The sequence below is a fragment of the Phaenicophaeus curvirostris genome, chromosome 5, assembly GCF_032191515.1.
Source record: "Phaenicophaeus curvirostris isolate KB17595 chromosome 5, BPBGC_Pcur_1.0, whole genome shotgun sequence".
Lineage (NCBI taxonomy): Eukaryota > Metazoa > Chordata > Aves > Cuculiformes > Cuculidae > Phaenicophaeus > Phaenicophaeus curvirostris.
The window spans coordinates 30597944-30611334 of record NC_091396.1 but is presented as its reverse complement, the minus strand read 5'-3'; the positions used below and the strand labels follow the sequence as shown (position 1 = coordinate 30611334).

General features: G+C 40.9%; 1 protein-coding gene across 4 annotated transcripts in view; it reads right to left on the bottom strand.

The window, feature by feature from the left end:
- NUMB (NUMB endocytic adaptor protein) overlaps positions 1 to 13121 on the bottom strand; it is a 92035-nt gene extending 78914 nt beyond the window's left edge. For 2 of the 4 annotated variants that reach the window (XM_069858258.1, XM_069858259.1), the window contains exon 1: positions 13045 to 13121. The gene's annotated coding sequence lies outside the window, so the exon portion shown is untranslated. The remainder of the gene's footprint in view (positions 1 to 13044) is intronic. The other 2 variants (XM_069858260.1, XM_069858261.1) reach the window with 2 other exon arrangements.
- Positions 13122 to 13391: the final 270 nt, after the last annotated feature.

The following is a 13391-nucleotide window of genomic DNA, read 5'->3' as shown; positions in this document are numbered from 1 at the left end:
CTACTCTGTATGAAAATAAGCCTTTCCAGGAGAAGATCTGCCCTGTCAAGTTTTCTAAGTTTTCAGCTTTTAAGCTTTTCTACTTGAAGAGCAATGGGAAACTAGGTTTGACAAGAGGAAAATTAATGTTATTTTTGGTCAAGTCTTATGAAATGAGTAGAAGAGAAAAAAACTGCAATATCAACTTTTAAAATGTGGATTCAATCCAGCCTATTTCAGACTCAAACAAAAACCGCTCTCCAAAAGCTTCATGCAATGTTTCTGCTAATACACATTCTCACTTTGAAGATCCTCAGCCTTCTTCCTAGTTCAATTTCTATTAAACTCTCCACTTCAAAATGAACCTGTCCAAATTCATAATGAAGGGTTTGTTCTGAAAGAAGTTGTATCAGAACAGTTGCAAAGTCAGAACCTGAAATAACTGCTATCAGAACTAAGTAAGCTAGATAAACCTAGGTGGACTGAAGGCAACTCAAAGGCAATTCATTCTCTCAATAATTTAAGAAAATTAAAGTGGTTTCAAAAGTAATCATTTCAGGAGGATGTCAGCAAATAACTTGGATTATCAAGTGCTTCCATTAGCCTAACACCTCCTTTGTGTCAAGCAGTGCTCAAAGGCATCCATTATTTAGATCTCCTCAGGCTGACTTTTCTAAAACCATCTTCTTAAGGTGTGTCTGTAGGACTAAGCCCAAGAGTCACACTTCATTTTGAGGCAGTCCACTCTGACACCTACCAGTAGAACCCCCATGCCCATGTACAGGCTATTTCACAAAGACGAAGGCATCAAGGAATTAAAAAATATATTTCAAAAAAATAATTCCCAAAACAATGCAAGAGTTGCTTGCCAAATTCAGAAAAAAAATTTATCTTACTCTCCAGCAAAACAGAGACAAGATATCCAATTCTGTCTTGCTTGGAATAGATAAAGTCTCTGACTTTAAAAATCTGAATGTGTGTCGATACATATAGATTTATAAATTACTGGAACAATTGGTAGAGCTTTCCTAGAAACAACAGGACACCCACTTTTGAAGACACTACCATACAAATAATCCCTCATTACTTTAGATATAAAAATAAGATTAAACCAACACATACATACGGTGTATTGCATCACCCTTACGACACTAACACACAGAAGACCCGACAGATCACAGCTATGCCATAGCAAATAAACTGTTCATTTGGTGTCACACACCAGAATGAAGAGGGTAGAAAGAAAAGTACACACTCATTTCTCAAAATTGACCATTCCCACTAGAACACAAGCCCAAATAACATTCTATCAGTGAATCACTAATACTAAGAAATTCAGAGGCTTTTAAAGCAAAGAGCAAAAATACTGTGTTTAATTGGTCAAAGCACCTGGACTTTATAATGGCACACAATTCAGCATCCACAATAAAACTGAACCAACAATAGTTATGTTGGAAAGTCTCAGGCAAAACCAAACTCCTTTTAGAAAAAAATCAAAGCATACATAATCCCACTAAGATTCTCTAGATTAGCTGTCTTCATCACAGAACCAAAAAAAAATGGGGACCCACATATTTCAAACTGTGCTGTTTATTGCTTATTTAAACTCAGACTTGGACACAGCAATGCTTAAACACCATTCTTTAAAGAAAATAACACTAAAAACTAAGAGAGCCAGAATATTCCACAGAAACATTAAGGATAAAGTACTAACATGTAGCTGAATAACTACAGCAGGCATCTTTACCACAAAAGCAAATCAAAGTGTACTTAGTATTTAGTTTCTTCTCCTAAGTTATACACAACATGCAAGTTCACTTCAAAATAACTTCTAGAAACAGTGATTACTTGGTATTTAGTGTAACAGAGTATTACAGAAAAGTTGGCAGCAGACTGAAATTAAACACTTCCTCCTACCCAAATAAATTTTACTGAGTCTATAATCATACAACATTTCTTTCATTGCTAAAATTCTTCCATAAATACAAGGTGTTTCCCTCACCAATAACTGGTCCACGTGATGAATTTTCAAATTTAACTGAGCTTAGCTATACTTGAGGCTTCCTTGCACAAGCTGTTTAACGTTAACAATTTCTTCTCCTAGAAATTCTGTAGTCTTGGCTGACCTTGTTTGAGGACTAACAGCCTGATGATCATCTACAACGTTACCAGTCCAGATGCTGGTACCTGCTGGTGTTGTTACCTTTTGCTAGAAAAGTAAGTGGCAGTTAACATTAAAAGTTACTGACTTGATGCTTCAGTAATGCAAACACAGTTACCTGAGTAACCATGCCACAGCTACAAACTGTAACAGGCTAGATACAGCAAATGTATCATTCCACAGCTCTGACAAAAGAAATATAGACTTCTACAGATCTTACTGAACAATTCGGGCAAGTGGCTGCACCTGTACTTGCTGCTGCCTCAGGGTTTCAAGCACAGAAATGCAAATTCTGCTATTTGATGCAGCCTTTCTGAAAGCAAGAGCTGATTAAATGAAGACATTTTGGAAACCGACATTAAATGCTTATTTCCATTACAGCATCTGTCTCAAAAATCAATGCTCACTGAGCTTTCTGTATTGTAAGAGGCAGCTCCTGAAACAAAGTCTCCTAGGAAGACAAGAGGAGAGCAATGAGGTGAGAGGAAATCAGACATTAAAGACCGACAAGCAACAACCTCCTTCCTCTCACAGCCTAAAACTTCCCAGTGCTCAGGCTTTTGCCTAAGTTCTCCAACGCACTTCTTCCCATACCAGCCCAGCACTCTAGTCACAGCTGCACGGCTCAGGCACCCAACAGGTCTCCTCAAAGCTGGTACTTGCCCACCTAATACCAAGCTACCTGCCGTATCACCAAGTACTCCTTGTTCAAAAAAAAAAAAAATTAAAAAAAAAACAAAACCAGTTCCATGTGGAAATGTGACCTGGGTTTAATCAGCTGCAACTGATCTTCTTGATTCCCTGCACTGAAGCATCTAGACTGACGTAAACTACAACCCCTCCACATCAAAAACCAGGCTGGAGGAGACAGCTGTACTAATCCAGCTTCCCCTTTGCTCTCCCTAAGTCCTCTTTCTCCCTTCCACCAGCATTTGCCAGACCACTCAGACAATTCAGCTCACCACAGCAGCAGAAAATACTCAATTTTCACTGGTTTTATTCAATGGTTATAGTTTACAAAAGGAGTCAAACACAAAAGACCGAGCAGAAAAACATGATGTGCTATGAGAACACTCCTCCAATGGTAGCAGTCAGGTTGAGAATTCATGAGACATCCAGGGCTACACTTAAACATCTTCAGTAGTGTCACTGCCAGGATCAAAAACACTTGTTGATGAACAGGACTTGCTTGGGAGATAGATTGTTTTTTTAATTCACACCCTGGGCTGTTTCTCTGAATGTCATAACACTGCTTAGAGGCACATCTACCACCTCCTTCCATGGTATTTTACAAGAAATTACCCACAAACTACTGAAATGTTTTAAACTTCAAAATAGGCTTACAAGCATAAATCCTAAGGATCGTGAGAATCTTGTCACTTAAAGAGTATGACATCTTAACCCTAGAAAGCAAGAGGACTCGTGTCTCACCTCTGTTTTATTTGCTACCCTGAGTAATAAATACCTTTTCTTTTCAATGAGATTCTCGCATTCCTAACTTTCCACCATGCACCACAGGGTTGTGAATCATATTTTGGTGTTCCAGAGCCTGGAATACCAAGAATCTACAAGTCAATGTTGCAAAATTTAAGTCTTCTGGATTTAAATTCTGGATGGTTGGACTCTATGATCCAAGAGGTCTTTTCCAACCTGGCGATTCTATGATTCTATGAAACATTTTGGTTTGCAAAGTCAGTAAAAAATACGTGGATTTTCTTCAACATCCTTTACTCTCTCTGTACCACACAAATTCTATTTTGAATGAGTCCTACACATTGGATTTATACCAGTAATTGAACACAGAATTATATAATCTGCTACTGTCCCGTCCCGCCCCTCCCCCTTCCTGTTAACCTCAATGTCCAATACTCAGATGCTCTACTAGTTACAGTTAAAAGTTCTGCTTAAAGATCACTACACAACGATACAGACAAAACAAAATAAAGGGGATTTTTCCAGTACATTAGACTATTCTGATCACCTTTCAGAGAAACCACGATACTTCTGTTCCCAGAAAGATGAGTCATAAAAACCTTAAATGGATGTGAAGAACTTCCCTAATTTTGCTCTGGACAAAGCTGCAAGTAAAATATGTTAAAAGAAACCACCATGCATATCTTCCATGTGGCTGAGCTCAAATGATCCAAACTCCATTAGGTAATCGTAACTGTAAGAGGATAATATACATTAGTGATAGTTCTCTTAACTAAATCCTTTACAAATGTTATTGGGACTAAAGACTTGTAAGAAGGATATGGGGGCATGAATTCCCTATATTCAGGAAAAATAAAAACAACTTACAAATTGCACTAAAGGAAAGAATTAGCATTAAAAACCAAGAACTCATATAACATAGTTCCAAATGTAAAGCAGTAGATAATGAAGTCCCCAAAGTAAACACAGAATTATATGATATCTCATTTAATACAGTGATGTGGCTTGCTTTAGCACCTAAGCATGAGACTGAACTCCATATACACCATACTAGAATTACAAGAATATTTTTAAATATTTTTTCAACAGACTTCCTTGAAGATGAACAACTACTTAGTAATCGCCATGCCAGATGTCATTAACATTTGTTTTTTGAGGAGGAAAACACCTAATGTAGTGCTCCTGAGAAAAAAATAAACAATAAAAAAGATCACCTTTGCTACTCCCCCAAACTAGCAATATCTTCATTCATTTTGACGTGCCTAAGAGAAGTAAGAGCTAAGAACTACTATGATTCAACGAACTACTTTGCTTACACCTTAAGAGCTATAAAGTCCTGAGTGGAAGGACTATTCACAGTTCCATGTAAATAGCTGTTGAGAGAAGCAATTCCTGTACTGGCACCATTCCCCACTTTCTGAAAACAGAACACCTCCAGAATTAGACCTGCAGCTTTAAGCCACTGTTGTTAAGAGCCCTCCCTTCCAGCCACACATGCCTTATAAATTTTGCATTACAAGCTAAACCAAGGAAAGTGCAACGTAAAAACTCAAGTTTCTGCCATGAACTGCTGGTGATATCCACAAATACCACAAAGCTCATCTAAAAGCAAGTCCTGGAAGATGGAATTAATTCTAACCTGAATTTCAAAATGCTACAGTTATAGCCATTTTCCACCTACCAAAGAACAGCAGCCCTCAGGATCTGGGGTGGTACAACCCAAAACTGGCAGATGTCAGTTCTCTTCCACTGAAGAAACTGGGACAGCAATTCACAATAGATTGATGTAGTATCAGAACTAGACCGGATGTAATGCCATCTCAGATAGATGAGTCAACAGATCGTTAGATATTTCATAAAGGCAAACATAGTAGCAACTGATCAGTTTTTGTGTGTGTGATATGTCTTACAGCAGAAAAATGCACATTAGTAAATTGAAAGACCATCTTTGAAAGTGAAAGGGAAGCTTATGCAGAATTTGCTCAGACCAAATACTGAAGCTGTATACCGAACAATAATCAATCACTAATGTAAAAACCACATTAAAGAAGACTAGACCAAGCATGTTTGCACATTTTAAATCTATCTAGACAATCGGGCATGTGTGAGGGGGGAACAAAATCCCCAACCTCACAGCAGAGCTCCATAAAAGAAATTAAGTTTTCCATTCCTTGTAGAAAATCTTAAGGAAGGAAGATTATAAGACTACGGTGTTTGGGTTTTGTTGGGTTTGTTTGGTTTTTTTCCTAAGGTAAATACTACTATTAGCAATATCAACTATCTTCACAATCAATCATTTTAACATTTGCCTACACTTTGCCCACACCAATTAGTTCCACCTCCCATTTGACCTAATGCTGTAAAAAACAAGACATCCATCCTATTATTACTTGTGGTTAGAAGGCTACACAGAAACCTGTACTTTTAAGGCTGATAGGTGAGGGGACAGAACTAAGTCTGTCCACTGGATTGTGCCACGCTATATGGGGAGCAATGGTTAAGGCAATGAGTAGAATCCAGTTGGTTCAGATAACATTTTGCCATCTCCTAGAGGCAGATGACAAGACAATGTGGTAGTAGTCAGGAGGAAATCTGCCATCACTGATGTCCTCATCTCCGAAACCTACGCCCCATGGCAAGACAAAGAGCAGTTGGCTGCTCACAAAACCAGAGCTACAGATGCTTCTAGCAAAAAAGTACAAAGCCATCATTAGCCATGCCACATTATCCATGGCCTCTCTCCTATGCAGAGATAACTTATGCATCTAGAAGAAACTTCCAGGAAAAGAGCTGCTGAATGTATAATTTTCAGCTCCAGTGGGACTTCTGGAGGCTGAGACAGGCAGGCAGGACCACTTCCAAAAGGTACCAGCTCATAGCTTCATTAGCTAAAGGAAATGACATGGATCTGGAGCAATAGCACAGCCCCTCTGCTTTCTTCCCCACCCAAAGCTCCAGTGCTACCGCTTGCAGAACTGGAAACAGAGAACCGATCCTGTTGAAAACAACCCTGTAAAGAAGAAATCATTCTTATTGTTTATTCAATTCAAGAATGCAATCAAACAGTGTCTGGATGGCAAACTGTAATTCAGAAGAGCAAAGAGCTTAACCATCATCAGCTCAGACTGGACATAACTGATGACCCAGCATGTCAGACAGTTCCAGGCTACATCACATTTCCAAGAAGTTTCTTACTTCTAAACATCTATGTTTTTTCTGAAATGTAGGAGATAAAAGAGAGTAATAAACTACACAATCCACCAAATTCATGCAGGTGAAAGACAATACCCAACAGGAGAAGGTAAGCTCTGTGGAAAACTGTTTTTCCAACCAAGTGACCACACACATTCATGGCAAAGCACAGCAGTACATTATTAAGAAATTAAGACAGGAAATTGAGGAATAAGGAAATTAAGACAGACTCAGCTTTTCAACCTGGATTTCGTAAAAAATAATGATGTTTATCAACTTCTCTAACACCCTTAGGATTTTCAAAACAAGAATAAAACGCTCACAGTTCACAGGACCTCACTGTATTTGGTGTATCTCTATTTCTACCTCAGCACTACCTGTCTCAGAAGAAAAAAAGAATTACATCTACAGTACTCCAATAGCAATATAGCAGTCGCTGCATTAATACACAAGACAAAATAAAATCTGAACAAAATTATGCCATATAATACTATTACAGACATTTACATGAAATTATAAGCAATCCCTATCCCACTAGTACTATGTTGCACCTAACCATAACACATCCAGAGAGTCTGACAGAGGATTCAGTGAAACTCTTCTATTTGCCAGTTTCATTATATATATATATATATAATCAACTATGAAAAGGTGGTTATAAAAACAACTTTTTTATGGAATCTTTGATAAACATTGTGGCAAAGAGATACAGGCCGACCAAATCACAGCCCTTTATTTCCTTGCATGAGGCTGGCTTTCTGCTACCAAGCTAAGAGAAATACGCAGGGTGGCCCTGTTGCTCCAAGACTGATTGGCTTTTCACAGGCTACTTTCTTTACATAGGAAAACCCATACACTGCACAGTTGAGAGGTGTTTTAAAGAAAATGCCTCCAAACACCAAATTCATGTCATTCAAAAAACCAGCAAGCAACCTTAATGTGTAAACAGATATGTATACACATATCATAACACTCCTTAAAAGCTACTCTATGCAAATCCAGCTAAAGAAAGAGCACGTTACATGAGATATTTTTACTGTATACACAGTAAACTATATAGAAATATCAAAATTTATAGACAAGCAAAATCGAACACTAACATTAAATTAACCTCTTATAACGTTCAAGGCTGATTAATAAGAGAAAGAAACTCCCAAAAGCCATTATATCAGTAAATTTCTGCTAATATACAAAAAGCAAAACTAATATCGCAACCACTGAATCCCACAGAACTTGGTCTACATAAGACCTTACACCGTGCACTAATTCCATACATGATATTTTCGGGCTGGGTTAGTGAATTTGACACACAGATGATATACGCTCTCAACCTGAGAGGCAATGACTCGACATGACTTTGCACTGATTGGGACAACAAGGAAGAACCCGTGCAGGAACCCTGGCCCAGCACAAAGCACTGAACTTGACTAGTACCATTTAATGACAGCTAAATTTTTCTTGGTCTTTTTAGAGCAGATTAAGCCTCACGAGATTTTTGGAAATAGCATCAGATCTCATTCTTGTAAATGAAAAACAGCCAGCAGAAATATCATGTTAAGCAGATTTTGACAATAGGCAGCCTTTAAAAACAAATCCCCCCAAAAAGTATACACTTTAGAAAGGCATATTAGTAAAGCAGTAGAAAAGGCTGTAAAATTCATCTCTACCCTCCTGCCAAGACATGAGCAAGCCATGACCCCCAGAGCACAGCCTGTATAGCTCTGTAGCCCTGCAGTTACAGCAACCTGCAGAAACCAAATTAGTATTAACCGTCTTTTTATGAGAAAAAGTACCCACTGATTCTTTTCCACAGAATTTTGATTATTGCTTTGAGTAAGAAACAAATATAGAGCAAAAAGCCAAGCCAGCAATTAAGTTTCATGGTACTACAGTACTTAGCTATTTGCTTCACACAAAATGGTCTGGGGCTACGGAGTTACAGAAAAAATTCGAAGAACAAAATTAGAAGATTCCTCTGAAACACATTTAGAAGGATGCATCATGCTTGGTTTTCCCCTCATACTGTGCATACAAAGTAAAAATACAAATCCAACACTTTTGCCATTAGTTACTAAACAGAAGTTAAACCTGGCCTATTTGAATTGTGATCAAGGCTTATTATTTGTGACATTCCTCCATACAGGAAACAAATTCCTACGTCTCCACAGATTTTTGCTTCAGCAGTTGATGAATAAATGCCTTTGAAAGCAAATGCTCCTAGCTCAAAATCTTAAGGCATTTAACAGGCACTAAGTGTTTGCTTGCTAGACAAACTCAGTAACTTGGTAAAGCCTGGCAGCAACATGCTCAGTGGTGCCCACCAGCAAACCGCATTGCCTTGGAAAAGCCAAGGTATCTCTAGTCCTGGCGGATTACGGAAATGAGCTTCTTCAACAGTCTAAAATCAGTTCATTGCCAAGACTGGAGCTTTGACACAGGCTTGAGCTGCATTAATCAAGTTTAAATAACACTAAAAGTAGAAGAAAAGAGATCCTTAAGGCTTGGGGTTTTCTCCCCAGAAAAATAAATCAAATAACAGTGGTCACATTCAGATACAAACACTTAGCATACAGTGAGAGTGGTTCTGGACAAGTGCACCAGTATGAAGAAAGCTAATAATTTTGGTTCCGGTTTCAATATCAAAACTCACCAGCAAAATCTCAAAACTCCTACAGACTCAGCCCTCAAAGAAGCCAAGAGCTTGTTATCAACCCCAAAGCTCTGAAATATCAGCTTCACGTTTTCCTTAAGAGCACCTTTACATTTTGGTATCTGTATTCCTCTTTCAGCAAGTTTATCATACATAAACTGACACACTTTCTATATCTCCAGATACAGTTGTGACTGAAGACACATAGATTACTATTCAGAAACATCTTTAAGCCATCACACATGATAACTACATAACACTAAGACTCTACAAAGAACTACTCTGTAACGACAGATGTTGAACAATGCAATTCAGGTTTTCACAGAGATATCCTGCACTTAAAAGGATTCTAGATGAACGTGCAGTTACACATGACGTGATACCATTTATAATTCTACACTGACAGCAGCCTATTAACACTTGCAAGTCTGTAAGTCTTGGTCAAGGAAAAAAAAAAAGAAAGAACAAAAAACCCTCCTGTGCCTCTGACAAAGTCCTCCCAACTTTGCTTTTTAGGAAAGTTTTCTTCTTCGTGATGCAACATCTGCTTTAACTGTACACTGTAAAGAACATCAGTTCAAAATGGGTATTTGATGGATACCACAATTAAAATGAGAATGACTCCTCTTCAGAGACAGCTGTGCGAGTGTGAGGTTACCACACTTAGCCCACCCCTAGCTCCTGTCCTCCACTCAATGCTGCTACCACCCACAACGTTCCAGCAGAGAAAAATGGAAGAACATTCCAATTTATTTGAGGTTATATCAGCCAAGCCACCTTAAAACAGTTTGTTATAGGTCTTCATTAACCCAAGTCATGTTGATGGAAAGGTACAGTTCCAAGAAAGCTCAACAGAATTTAAATAAGAGCTACTATGGGCCCATCTCCCACTCCCTATCTCATTCACTTCCACAGGAAGTCCCATTCCCACCCCCTGACCCGAATGGTCAGCCAAGTTCAGAAACATGATCCAGCCAAAATCCAACAAAGAAAAAAAGCAATTCATTACCAGCTTGATTAACTCCATGACTTTGCTTAACTCACAGTCACAAAGGCTTTCCTGGCCGGCAGGGGCAGAGGCACAGTCAAGAAGTAGGCAGGACCACCACCACCCCAGTTTAAGCTGCCAAGATTCTTGACAAGCTCAGGCAAAAAACTAAAATAGAGCTGCTTCAGAAAAGAGCAGTAACAGCTTCCTCCTTTGTGAGAAATAAACTTCGCATAGCCGTTAAATCAGCCAGTTTAGGCATCTGATCCAACTGAAGCTTAACATTTTTCTGTACCACTGTTTTCAGCTGGATCAGCAAAGAAGGACTGACAGAAAACTAGCTTCTTTTGGTAAAGCACTGCCAGAGAAATCAAAGCTGCTCTGGTGGTAATGTTGTAACATGACTGTAGAGGACATGCTACGTCTTAGCTTGACCAAGTTTACACTTGGTATTTTGTAGAAAAAGAAAAGCAATATGCTCAAATGACACTTATTAAAATTAAGACTGGACTGAACACGTAATCTATAATTTTAATATATGTTCACTGATCAACATAAAATCCAAAAAGCAAGACCAAGACTATGATTCACATTAGTTTAAACCAAGCTTGCTTGATGAGCTGGCAAAATAAATAAGACTATAAATAACCTTTGACCCCTACACCCCAGAAAGAACAACAACTTGTCTCTCAGATGAGCGCAATAAGGAGGACAGGACCCCAAGATCAGCAATTACACCAGGTCAAACTGTCATGAGAATCTCTTGCCTGAAAGATTCTATAAAACATCTTTTCTAGGGTGCAAAATATTTACTTTTCTATAGTGTTAGATCACTTGAACTTTTTTTTTTTCAATATTTTAGAGCTCCACCAAGATTACCAGTGGATAAGAATCTTGCATGGCACTATAACAAGCTGTTATGAACACACAATAAAAAGTCTACAACAGTATGTTTTCCTGATATCCCCTATTCCTGGAGAGGCAATTAAAAGTGCAAGGATTTTCACTGTCACTTCAGAAAGTTTTAATCCCACCACATTCGTTATGGTAGGACAGTAAAGTACCTACAGATTATTACAACATCAAGCAGCTATGTTAAACTACAATATACTTAGAAGTCTTGTGAGTTTTAAGAGCCCAGAGTGGCTTGTTGCTTTGCTTCTGTGGTGGGGTTTTTTCCTTCTTGAATGCATAATGCTGTCAACTACTAGTACAGAACCAGAAGGTTTCACAACACGGGGTAAGAAGACAAACAAACTTGGCTGCTCTGTCTAGTTTATGTGCACCTTCATTTCCACACATTTAAGAGATGTAATAAATGCAGGAAAGTAATTCCCAGGCTGAAAAATAAGTTTTCTGCTAATAAGGATTTAAATGGCTGATTTGAATTGCATTTCACATGTATACTTTAAGAAAAAGATTCTTTGATATGTTATGTTTAGAGTGCTGCAAATCAGAGTTTTAACTGAGTCTTGAAACCAACACCTTATTCAATTACAGATTAAAAAGCGTATGCTGTGGGATAACTCAGGCTATCAAAGGAGTTTAAGAATCACACACAGGAAAGAACACATCTCAATCTATTTTTTTTTGACTTGGCTCACAATATTTTTTATTTCTTCAGCAAGATTTTTTCTAAGGGAAAAAAACAGCATTTCCACAGAGATTTGCCAAAAGATGAAGAAAAGGAAAACGCACACTGATGAGCATAAAAACAGTACCATTTCTCTATGGTAACTATTAACTTCTGCATAATCCTAAGGACCATTTAGGCAGTAACCATAGATCAATAAGTCAAATAGAACTGACAAGTCAAGAATCCATTTAAATATTTACACTTTTTGCACCAAGCCATACCTAGAGTATGGGTGGCCTGGTCTAGGGGGATGTCCCTGCCCACAGCAGAGGGCTTAGAACTGGATGATCTTTAAGGTCCCTTCCGACGCAACCTATTCTACGATTCCAATATCGTGGCCGAACAGAACGACCGTGCCTTCCATTTTACCCACTCTCCTCATTCGGGAGCCCGGCGGGAGAGGCAGGAACATCAAAAATATACAACAACAACAAAGCAAAATGAAACAAAGCCCTTAAACAGCGCAGACAGGCATTGTTAGCAGTCACCGGTACCTACGCTTCGGATGGCTGAATTAAGAAACACTGACAACACCCACAGCAGGAATCGACCCCAAAGCCCCCTTCGCGTTCCGTAAACCATTAACGAGGGGGTTACATAAATGTACGGGAGCAGAGGAGCCGCGGAACGGGGTCGCAGCGAGGCATCCCCGCTGCTCCGAGGGAGGCATCGCCCCGTCCTGCGGGGCCGGTCGTCTCCGCCAGGCGAGTGAAGGAGGCGAGCGCGCTGCGACCGGCCCCCGCCCCGGCGTCCATCGACCCCCGCGGGACGAGCCCCTTCCCCCGCGGCCCCCGCTCCCTCCCGAACTCCGCGGCGCGCCCGGATCCCCGGGAATCCCGAACTTCCCGGGGCGGGAGGCGATACAAAAGCGCCGCGCCCGGCGGGAGCTCGGCGGCGCGGGGGTCGCTCCCCCCGGACTCCTCTCGGGCTCCCTCCGGGTTTCTCCCCCGCCGCGGGGACCGAGGGGCGCCCCGAATTCCGTGGGGCGGCCCGACCGCGCTCACCTGCCGCCCGCAGCCACCGCCCGTCGTCGTAGTCGCCGTCGTCGTCGCCGCTGCCGCCGCCGCCGCCGCTCCGTCCCCCGCCCCCGCCGCGATCCCATTGGCCGCCGCGCAGCGCCGGGACCGGCGCGGGGAGCTGCCTGTCAGCGCCCCGGCACCGCCCCCGCCGCCCCGCCGGGATTGGCCCGAGCGGCGGCGGCCGAGCCCCGGGATAGGCTCCCGGCGGCGCCAGCCGGATCCCAGGGGCGTGGACCCGCCTCCCCCGGCGCTGCCCCCGGGGCCGCCCGCCCCCGCCACGAGGACGCTCACCGGTGCTGCGGGGTCTGGCCCCGGTAAAGCCGCCCGCGGGC